This window comes from Callorhinus ursinus, unplaced genomic scaffold, assembly GCF_003265705.2.
Source record: "Callorhinus ursinus isolate GAN/ISIS: 27379988/994484 unplaced genomic scaffold, GSC_fseal_2.0 scaffold58, whole genome shotgun sequence".
Taxonomy (NCBI): domain Eukaryota; kingdom Metazoa; phylum Chordata; class Mammalia; order Carnivora; family Otariidae; genus Callorhinus; species Callorhinus ursinus.
The window spans coordinates 6,961,411-6,972,236 of NW_027397120.1; positions in this window are offsets into that span (position 1 = coordinate 6,961,411).

The following is a 10,826-nucleotide window of genomic DNA, read 5'->3' on the forward strand; positions in this document are numbered from 1 at the left end:
CACTGTGCATTGACCCAGCCAGGAAAGTCAGGGAAGAAGTAACTAGGCCAAAGTGGGGAGAGAAGAGCATTCCAGGCAGAGGGAAAAGCATAGGCAAAGTCCTAGTAGCAGTGGCGTGCATAGCCAGGGCGAGGCATGGGAAGACGGTGGTGAGGGGGCAGAAGCCCGGGGAGCTTGAGGTGGCAGGTGGGGCTGGAGAGGCAGGTGTGTCTTGACCAGGAAAGACCTCCGTGGCCTCGTTAGGAATTTTCTGTGTATCCTCAGTGAAAGGCTTTGAGCTCAGCTGACAGAAATTAAACCACCACGCTTTCCAGCGCAGGTGAGAACCTTAAGAATGAAATCCCACCAGCGGTGAACTAAACTGAGAAAAAAACACCTTCCGGCAACCTTGCACATGACATTTGTCACTGTAAACAGGCTTGTCATGCACAAATCACCTGCAACAACAAAGAGGATTATGGGTGAGTTGGTTGCCATCGCACGAGATCTTTTTGTGCTTAGGAGTTTAAATCAGGTGGTTACTTGCACACCATTTTCTGGGGTGTATTTGTAAATATATCTTGCCGTTATATTTTATGCTTCAGTTAATTGAGGTGACATCTAATTTAGTTGACATCTAAAAATAAAATCAATTTTCAGACAAAATACCCATAAAATAAGTGAAATGCTATAATAGGTTTCAAGAAATTAAAATGTAATATATTTAGGCTTCTAAAGGAATTTCATGTAGAACAGTGGATACTGTAGATGTATTTTTTTTCTGAATCTCTGTCAATTACACGATAATGAATGTTGCTACTATATATTCAGAAATTTATTGCTGAATCTCTGTCAATTACACGATAATGAATGTTGCTACTATATATTCAGAAATTTATTTATAGTCATGAAGAATGAAGTTTTTGTTGGGGTTTCCTTTACAATGTCAAAGAGCTTAAATATGAGTACTTTGTGTGTTGATGTTCAGCTGTAATTAAGCCATGGCAATGATTATTACTTTGGGTATAAACACTATCAAATTTTCTTTGGGCAAGTTCTTTTTTAATTAATGTTGAGTTATGTTCTGTTTATTCCGTTTGCTTATGTTTCCTGTCATTTTCCAGTTGTCTGCTTGAATCTTCTTTTTTAATAGTGAGTTAGCAACTGATAATGTGTATTGATTTCAGTTTTGCTTCTAATTTACATTTTTATCTCTTTGGTTGATATATTTGGCTTAATCATTTTATTTTTATAAGCAGTTGTACAATTTGTTAACTTAGCTAGATGATTAAATTTGGCTTCTAAAGAGAGTTTGTTTTAGAAAATGGTCCCTGAAATCATTTAGCATTTGGCATTTCCAACATATCAAAGGGATTGGTCTCTCAAAGATAACGAAAAACATTAACTCTAAATTCTTAAAAGTGGATTTCCTAATTTTGAAACCTTGGACTATATAGAGCCATATATTCCAGTAGGTGGTGCAAAATGACTCCATTTCAAATGGAAATGTAATTTAAAATTGCGATGTAACTATTTTCACTATAAAAATAATATTTCAGCATGTTTTCTCACTGCAAAATTATTTTCCTCTATCTCTAAAGGAAGCTCGATTTACTCTCTCCGTGCTCGTTTTTCTTATATTTTATTCCCCAGGTACCATTACAAGGATCATCGTCACAGGAGAGATGAGAGGGGAAATGGCGGGGGGGGGGGAAATACAAAAACTGGGGAGACCTGCTAAAAATTGGAATACAAAGGAAAGTCATTGGCTTCTGTGCTCAGTTCTACTAGAAGAGGAACATAACATCTGCATCAGCAACATTCCTAGTTTTTATGTCCACGGGATGAGCTGGACACCATGTTTTGCCTTTTATAGAAATTAAGGATATTTTATTCCTAGGAATCTAATATTCACATACTAGCACATAAAATATGTAGACAAGGAAATTCAGTGCAGCATCTTTTGAAAATTAGTTAGCCCTTTGATCATTGTGTTGCCTGTGTCCGAGGGGCAGTGCAGTAGGCTGATCGAGAGCAGGACTCGGGAAGCACTTGCCTCTTGGTGATAGGAGGATTAAAGAACATATACACAAAGTATCTAAAGCACTCTGGGCACACAGTAAGTAGCACTGTGTGAATGTTCGTGTAATCCTTTTAAAAGTAAAACGGCACGGCCGCCTGGGTGGCTCAGTTGGTTAAGCGACTGCCTTCGGCTCAGGTCATAATCCTGCAGTCCCAGGATTGAGTCCCGCATCGGGCTCCCTGCTCGGCAGGGAGTCTGCTTCTCCCCCTGACCCTCTTTCCTCTCGTGCTATCTCTCATTCTCTCTCTCTCAAATAAGTAAATAAAATCTTAAAAAAAAATAAAATAAAAGTAAAATGGCGCAACAAAGACTTTAATGACCAAGCAGCTGTCTCTTGCCACATCCCTCCCCTCCCCATAGCATCACCTCCTCCTGGCAAGCACTCACCACTCAGCTGTTTCTTCTGCACGTTACCACCATAACTTCGAATATTATTCTTATACTGCTATTTCTCTCCAACCTTTTTTTTAGTGGTGTTAAGCACACCTGCAAGGTTGTGCAACCATCACCACCATCCGTTTCCAGAAGTTTTTTACCTTCCCAAAAGGCGATTCTATACCCATTAAACAGTAACTCTCCACTCCCTTCTCCCCTCCCAGCCCCTGGTAACCTTGACCCTATTTTCCACGTCTATGAATTTGTCTACTCTAGTATCTCCTATAAGTGGAATCATAATATCTATCGTTTTGTGACTGGCTTATGTCACTTAGCATTATGTCTTTAAGGTGCTCCCAGGTAGCAGGTGTCAGAATGTCTTTCCATTTTAAAGGCTGAATAATATTCCACTGCACGGGTATGACACATGTTGCTTATTCGTTCATCTGTCTGTGGACATTTGTGTTGTTTCCACCTTTTGGCTAAGGGGAGTCATGTTGCGATGAATTTGTACTACGGTACAAATATCAGTCTGTGCCTCGGCGTGCAGTTGTTTTGGGCAGCTGTTCCTTGATGTATCCATTTTTTACACTATCTTTTGATTTCCAGACATGGTAAATCAGACAGGTGAGGACATCACTAAAGCAAACTCTCTATCTTTCCATACACACACTCCCCATCACCACTCCCATATAGGTTCTTGTTTTTGTTTTGTTTTGTTTCATTTTGTTTCAATTTTGTTTTAAGCAGGCTCCAGGCCCAGCGCGGAGCCCAACACGGGGCTTGAACTTGCGACCGAGATCAAGACCTGAGTTGAGATCAAGAGTCGGACGGACGCTTAACTGACTGAGCCACCCAGGTGCCCCCACCCAGCTTTGAATAATTAAAAAAACAAAACGAAACAATGTTTCCTTTATTATAACGTTACAAATATTGTTAACTACCGAGGCAGCCATGTTCTAGTCCCTCATCTCTTTTCTGGAATACTTGTCATTTTTTTTCTGGAATTAACAACGGCGTTGATTTTATCTTTGCCAGTTTGCTATGTGTTATCCTTACATTCCCTTAATACGCTGATCCATGTTCACCAATAACAAGTCCCGTTTGGGCAGGCCAGGGAGAGTTTTGTTTTGTTTTGTTTTGTCTTTTCTGTTTTTCCTCTTTTTCCAGAACGCGGTACCCTCCTGCTGCAGCCTGGACTGGATGTCTTCTTGTACCACTGTGTCCTGTGGCTTCCCTTTCCCACCATCCTGAGCCTCCTTTTCTTTCCAGGGCTCTTTCCTGCATCCCATCTTCGTTGTTTGAAGCACGTCTTTCGTTAGCTTCCTGAGAAAAGGTACATGGGAGATAAAAATGTCGACTCCTCTCCTATGTTAAAAATATTTTCTCCTGCCCTCACTATTTTGGTAGATCGTTTGGCTGGGAATAGGAATCTGGATTGAAAATCACTTTTACTCAATATCCGATAAAGTGTCTTTTGTTATTGGTTTTCTCTTTAAGTGTTGCTGTTGAGGGATCTTATTCTACTAGGATTCTTTTTGTTGCTGTTCTATTTTGAAAGTTTTCAAACCTACTATAAAAACTGAAGAATGGAACTGTGAATACTTGAATACTCCACACCTAGTCTCACTATGGTTAACATTTTGCCACACTGGCTCTGTCTGATTTCTTCTCTGCGCCCCTCACCCTGTCCGCCTATTTGTCTATGTGTATGTGTATGTATCTATCCATCTATCTGTGCGTACATTCACACACATATATATCTGTATGCGTATAATTCCTTTCTTGGCTCTTTAAAAGGCCCAGCTTTTCTCAATGCCTCAGCATCCCCTTAGAGAGATGAGGATATTTGCCTCTATTTTTACACAATACAATTATCACAGCAAGATATTTAACACTGATACAATAAAGCCCAGTATAGAGTCCATATTTGAATTTCCCCAACATTCTCAACTTATCCTTTATAGCTGCCTTTTTTCTTTCTCTGGTCCAGGACAGAATCAAGGCTCCCACATCGCATTTATTCATGGTAGTGGACACAGTCTGTCCCTGCCTGTGTCCTGAGACCAGTCAGCGTGCCCTGGTCGACTTGCAACTGCGAAAAGTTGCATCTCTGTGCCTGAGGATTTTTCCGTGAAGCTGCAGATTATTAGATGCTCACTGAACTGCCCATTTTTAGCCATGTGCTCCCCTTACCTCCATGCCTCATCTCCTCCCCTGTGGAGACCCTCAGGTTCATTTTTGTCCAGAGGAGAATCCCCTGCTTTTCTGCTGGTGGTGGTGTCAGAGTAGAGATGGGGAAAGTCATCGCTAGACTACCTGGGGTGGGAAAGGGGCGAGGGTTTAGCCCTCTGGCTACAGATGTGCGACCAGCATTTTCAGCCCCTGACTTGCCGTGCCGCCATCTTGCACAGTAACTGTTTCCAGGTCTCAGGGGCCCGCGCTCTCCGTGTCACCTGGCTGACTTTCTATCAGCACCTGGGTCATAGCTGCTGCTCTTTGCCGCAGCAGCTACTATTTTCTTCACCTGTTTTTTTGTTTTGTTTTGTATTTTTTTGTTTACACTCCAAAAATTTGCTGAGCTCTTTCTTTTGTTATTGTCTCCTCTTTATGTCTCTTTGTTCTTGTTCTTCTGGGTCTACACCTTTGGAAAAATTCCTTCATCGGAGGGTTTCCAGAAGAAGAGGAAATAGAGGCATATGGTAAATTTGCCATGTTGGTTGAAAAATTTCCTCTGTAGCATTTTTAATAGAAAAAAAAAAACCATCATTCATTCAAGACTCTTGGGCACCTGTCATGTAAGAGGAGCTAGGGATGTAGTGGTGGGAGCAAAACCAGGGATAATTCCTGGGTTTATGGAGCAAATAGCCTAGAGCGGAGGCATGAACACGTGATATATTACAAACTGTGATAGGTGCTTTGAAGGAAAGTTCGGGTTTCTACAGTTAACTGGGGGGACTAACTTGATCTAGAGGAAGTATGTTAAAGATCTGGAGGATGAACAGGAGTTGGGTAGACAAAGGGGCCAGGTGGGTGTGGGGCAGAGCAGCGTACCAAGGCCATGTGAGTGTGGTTTGTGGAGGGATGCAGAAAAGGAGGTGGAAGATGGTGAGATGCAGCCAGACACAAAAGCAGGGGCCAGAGCGGTCAGGAGTTTATGGGCTGTTTATGCTGCGTGATGGTGGCCAATGAAAGGATATTAGCAGTTGACATGGTCTGAGTCACATTTTCAAAGCATGGGGTGCAGAATGGCTTGGGTGGAGGCCCAGAAGGATGCAGGGATTCCCGCAACGATTCCATTGCGGGAATCCCTGGTCGCTTATACCGGGATGTGGGAAGCTGAGTTGGAGAGAAGTGGATGGATTTGAGAGATATGCCAGGTCTTGGGGGTGGCTTGGATTTGGGGAGTGGAGGAGAGAAAGGTATGCGGATGACACCTAAGTCTTTGGTGTGTGGAACTGGATGGATAGTTTCCTGCCCCACTCACAGGGGCAGGAAACTCTGAAAAATACCTAGATTTAAGAGCTATCGGAAACAACTGAATTGTCCTTCAACAAACAATGATGAAATAGACTGTTACAGTGGCAAACTCACAGCAGCCATGGCTTTGACTAACAGACAGCCAGAAGGCTGAACAGACTGAGGAGGAAGAATTTGGGTCATGATTCTGGAAAAGAGGGTCTGGGTCAAGATCATGGAACCAGTGATTGACAAAAGGTCCTTCTTCCCAAGTCCGAATCCCAGTTTTGAGAGGACAGGATCGGAGAAGGGGCTCAGGAGGAGGAAAAGTCAAGAATGTTGGATGAGCTGCTCCTTTTATAGTTTGATATATCCATTTCTAAGGGAAGTCAATCATCTCTGGAGGACCCCATCATCCCAGATGACCACAAGGGAGAGACAAATTGGCCTCCAACACCGGATGGAGATCCATATGTGTTGTACCTGACACCCCCTGTCTGAGATGGGAGGCAGGCCAAGCAGAGCCAAGTGGCCTCTAAATAGAAAGGTGTGGTGGACTTCAGTGAGGTCTAGTGAGGGGCTGTGCTCTGAGTGGGCATTTAGCTGCCTCTCTGATGAACTCTCCCAGGCCCCCAGCCCCTGCCCCAACTTCATCCCCTTCTGCTACCATCTTGTATCCATCAGGGTTCAGTGGGAAACAGTTCGCCCCAGATGGTTTAATGAAAATACTTTAATGAATTCACCACTCATGGAGGTATGGGTGGGTGAGGTCCAATATGGGATGGTGAGACTCTGTCACCACCTGAGGACTGAAGGGAAGAGGAGGGAATGGTGTTCCTGGAGCCCAGTGAACACTGGGACCAAGGAGGAGGTGGAGGGACGTAGAGATTACTGGAGAAACAGTGCCAGCGCAGGAGGGATGCAGGGAGGGATGCCCGGGCTTCCTCTCCTTTCCTTGCTCCTATCTCCTGTTGCTCAAACCTGCCAGGAAGTGGAAGAGCAAAGGAGCCCAAGGGATGCCGTCAGCAGGGTCAGCCGGGCAGGGCTGAGAAGCATGGATAACGTGCTGGGGGCACGTGGAGAATCCCTGCACCCATCCCTTCTGAATGGGCCACACTGTCATCCAAGCTCTGCAGTGACCACAGCTCTGTGCGACTCTGGCTGGAGACGGCATCCCCTGTGTGCAGCCTGATCTCAGGATAAGTATGCCCAGACCCCGCTGCATGCCCCAGAGCTGGCAGGGAGGATTGCATACACCCACGCTCAGAAGGAGCATGGAAACTTCTCCCAAGGCCAAATGGAAATGGCTTTTGGATTACCCACCATTTGGCCAGATTATTTGCACCATTGCTTCTGTCCATTACTGGGGAGAGCCAGGAGGGGTCTGGATTGTCCTTAGTGTTCCGCGATGACCTTGTGGGGATCTGATTACAGTCTGTGTGCAGACAAAGAAGATGTTTGACTGTCATTCTTTCCCTTACTCTGGTTCAGCGAAGCCCGATCTTTGGCTGGAACCCACATTGAAGAGCCTGTCATTGCTGGTGATTTTTCTTGGAAGCAAAGGTTTCCATTAGCAAAGCTGTACAGAATCCATATTTGCCTTTGAGCTTCCAGACTTCCCATTTGGTGTTTGGGGGTCCTCTGTTGCACAGGACTCCTCCTCACCCCCACCCCACCTCCATGCCACCGTCCACAAGCCAAAGAAAAGACAGATACCAACAGAGCTGCGGCGGACCTGGTGTCAGAGCAGAGAGCAGAGGAAGGGGCAGAATCCAAGGTCAGGGGCTGTGAGAATCCTTGGGAATGAGGACATCGTTTGGGGGGAGCACCCCAGATTGGCGTGGAAGCATCTGCCTCTGCCACAGCCTCCTTTACGTCTGAATGCGCTGGCTCTGTGGACAGCCTTCCGGAGACTCAGAGCGCGGGCCCAGCTCGGGTGCTGCCGCCTTGGGCTTCCTAGGCCACTTCCTGCTGCCGGCCTCAGCAGCCACTGTGTTCCCACGGGCTCCTGGACAAAATCTGCGCACTTTGAGGCATCACTACTAGATAGTAAAAAGAGCTTGCATTTATTTACACCTAGTTCTGGGTCAGGAACTTTTCTGGGCTTTTCACCTGTTACCGATGGCTTTAATCCTTCCAATAGCCCAAAGATGTCGGTACTTTATTTATTTATTTTAGAGAGAGCGCGCTCAGGGGAAGGAACAGAAGGGGAGGGGGAGGAACAGGAAGACTCGGGGCTCCATCCTAGGACCCTGAGATCAGGACCGAAACCAAAAGTCAGATGCTTGATCGACTGAGCCACCCAGCCTCCCCCTTAAAAATGATCTCCATTTTGCAGATGAGAAAAGAGAGGCACAAAGGGGTGAAGGAAGCCGCCTGAGGTCATGCACCTAGGAAGTGGCCGTGCTGGGGCTCAAACCAGCCTCCCCCGCCTAAGCTGCATTCGTACCACGGGCTGATACTGCTGCCCCAAGGCCGGTTTTCCCAGGGTTCTTGCTGCTGCCTACACATTTCTAAGTGTTAGAATTTTTTCTTGCAGTCCAGAGAAATACTGAGAACGTTGAGAAACACAGAGAAATACCGGGGCATTAGCATTCAGGTGGCTTTTGCTTTCCAGGACGACTTGGAGAACAGACAACAGATAATTCTGGATGTACTTTTTAAAGTTCTGTTTTACTCCCCTGGAATGGGTTAGAACGGAGGTTGGCCATTTTTTCAGACCCGAGAGTTCAACTGCACTAAAATCCAGAAAACGTGGTCAACAAAGATGCAGGATGAGAATGCCTTTTTTTTTTTTTTAAGTTTGTTTATTTAGGTAATCTCTACACCAAACCTGGGGCTTGAACTCACAACCCCGAGATCAAGAGTCACATGCTCTTCAGACTCAGACATCCAGGTGCCCCGAGAATGCCTATTTTTAACAAAAAAGTATATAACTTTACATTAATGATATTGATATGGTGGTTAATAGGGAAATAAATATGGAACTTAGCAACTCTGTTCAATGAAATTGAATTGGTAGGCCTTCTGCCACTTGCTCTTTTCAAATTTTCATGATAGCTTCCTTACCTTGTCTGTCATAACCCCAAAGACAGAGACTGTGGGTAACAAATGAGCAAGTCTTGTTAACAAGAAGGAAGCCACACTTAGGGCAAGAAGGGGTCACTCAATCCTTGGGGTTTGCATCTCAGGCCATCCACGCCAGATGCAGGGTGAGCGGAAATGACAGACTGAACAGTGGGGCTGTCATGGAGGTCCCGAGATTTGCCAAATCAGGGAGGGGCAGTAGGTGTTTTGGTGTGAGGTCAAGTCCAGAATGTGCGTGTGGGCTGGGATTGGAGTCAAGTACATGGAGTGATCATGGGGACCAGAGAGTGGGAATTCTTCCTTCCCTCCCCTCCCCTGTTGGGGCTCAGCCTCCTATAGTGTCATTCCTGGGGAGAATCCATACCAAGAGGTCTACCCTGCAGAAGATAAGGGTGACAGGTGTGTGAGGCATGCTCGGCAGTGGCGGACAGCAGGGGACTGGCCAGGAACGCGGATGAGGAGGAGGCATATGGAATGACCCCCCATCTGGGCAGCAGACTCCTGGGCTTTGAAGGTGTTAGCCAGGCCCCAGGTCGGGGTCCCTGATCCTGGAGGAAGTGGATTCTGAGCTTTGTTCCCCAACACCTTCCTTTCCCACGGGACTTCCCCTCCCCCTCTGCCTGTGAGGCCAAGCCTTCTCTCTGTGCTTCTCCTTCAGTCCTCCCTCCCTTTTCGCAGACAGAAGGAAATGTACTGGCTCCTGCCCTGGCTAGTTCAGGGGTACCGCTGGCTTCGGGTGCAGGTCAACCTGTGTGGGGAGGGTCCACATTCCCTCAGCCCCACCAGGCAGGGCCTGTGAGTTGGCTTCCTTCTTGAGGTACCAAGGCAGGAAGGTGATGACAGAGATGCCAGCCTGCATGTTTTCGGGTTTGAATTTGTCGGGAAAGACTGAGGTTCTTGCTGTGTTTTAGAACTGAATTTACTTTGTTTTGATGGGGCCTGATTTTGTCATGTGCCCACCCAGAGCCCAACAGTAGCACCCGGGGGAACGTGATGCTCCAGTTGGTTAGTGCTGAGTGAAAGGGAGAACCAACTCCACCCCAACCACGTGGGCTGATGGTCGTGATGAGCAGAAATTGGGGTTATTGCTGGGAGAAGGGTGATGATGGATGCTAGAGAGGCAAGCCGCCAAATGTCCGCTATCCCCCCAGTTCCTCCTGCCTCCAAGTCCCCCATAACTACTCCTTCAAATCAACCTCTGTTCCCTAGGACTGAACCCTGGCTTGACCACTTGGCCAGTGCCCTTGGGGCCTTCCTTAACTCCTTTGAAGAAGAATCTGTCAGATGGTCTATTTACTGTAAAAATGCACAGCGGATATTGAAGAATTCATGCCAAAAGCTTTTCCATAACAGAGAGGAAATATATCTTAAATTGACAAAAATCTATCTTTTGGGGTCTGATTCCTGAGAACGGAAGCTTTGAAAGTTTCACAGTTGTGTTCAGAGGAACCCACGAAGACATTTTAGCAGGTCCTAGCCTTCCTGCTTAAAGATCTCAGCAGGGATACTGCTGGAACTTGAAGCTTCGTTGTTCCTCATCGTTGGACTTCAAGGTCTCACTCTTAAAAGTCTGGGTTAAGGCCAAGTGTCATGCTTTGGCAGACTTTCAGCTTTATTTGATTTCACTTTCCATCATGTGAAGGCTTATTCAAGTAGATTCCACCGAGACTGATCGGGGAACTTCTCTGCCCGCCATGAGGGTGGAATGGGAGTGCTCCCGTGGACATGTGGATGCATTCCTCAGACAGACGGTGAGCCCTTCAGAGTAGGGACCATGGATTATGCACCGTGGTATCTTCAGCACCTAATGCAATGTGGAGCACTGTCCTTAAAACACTTTTTC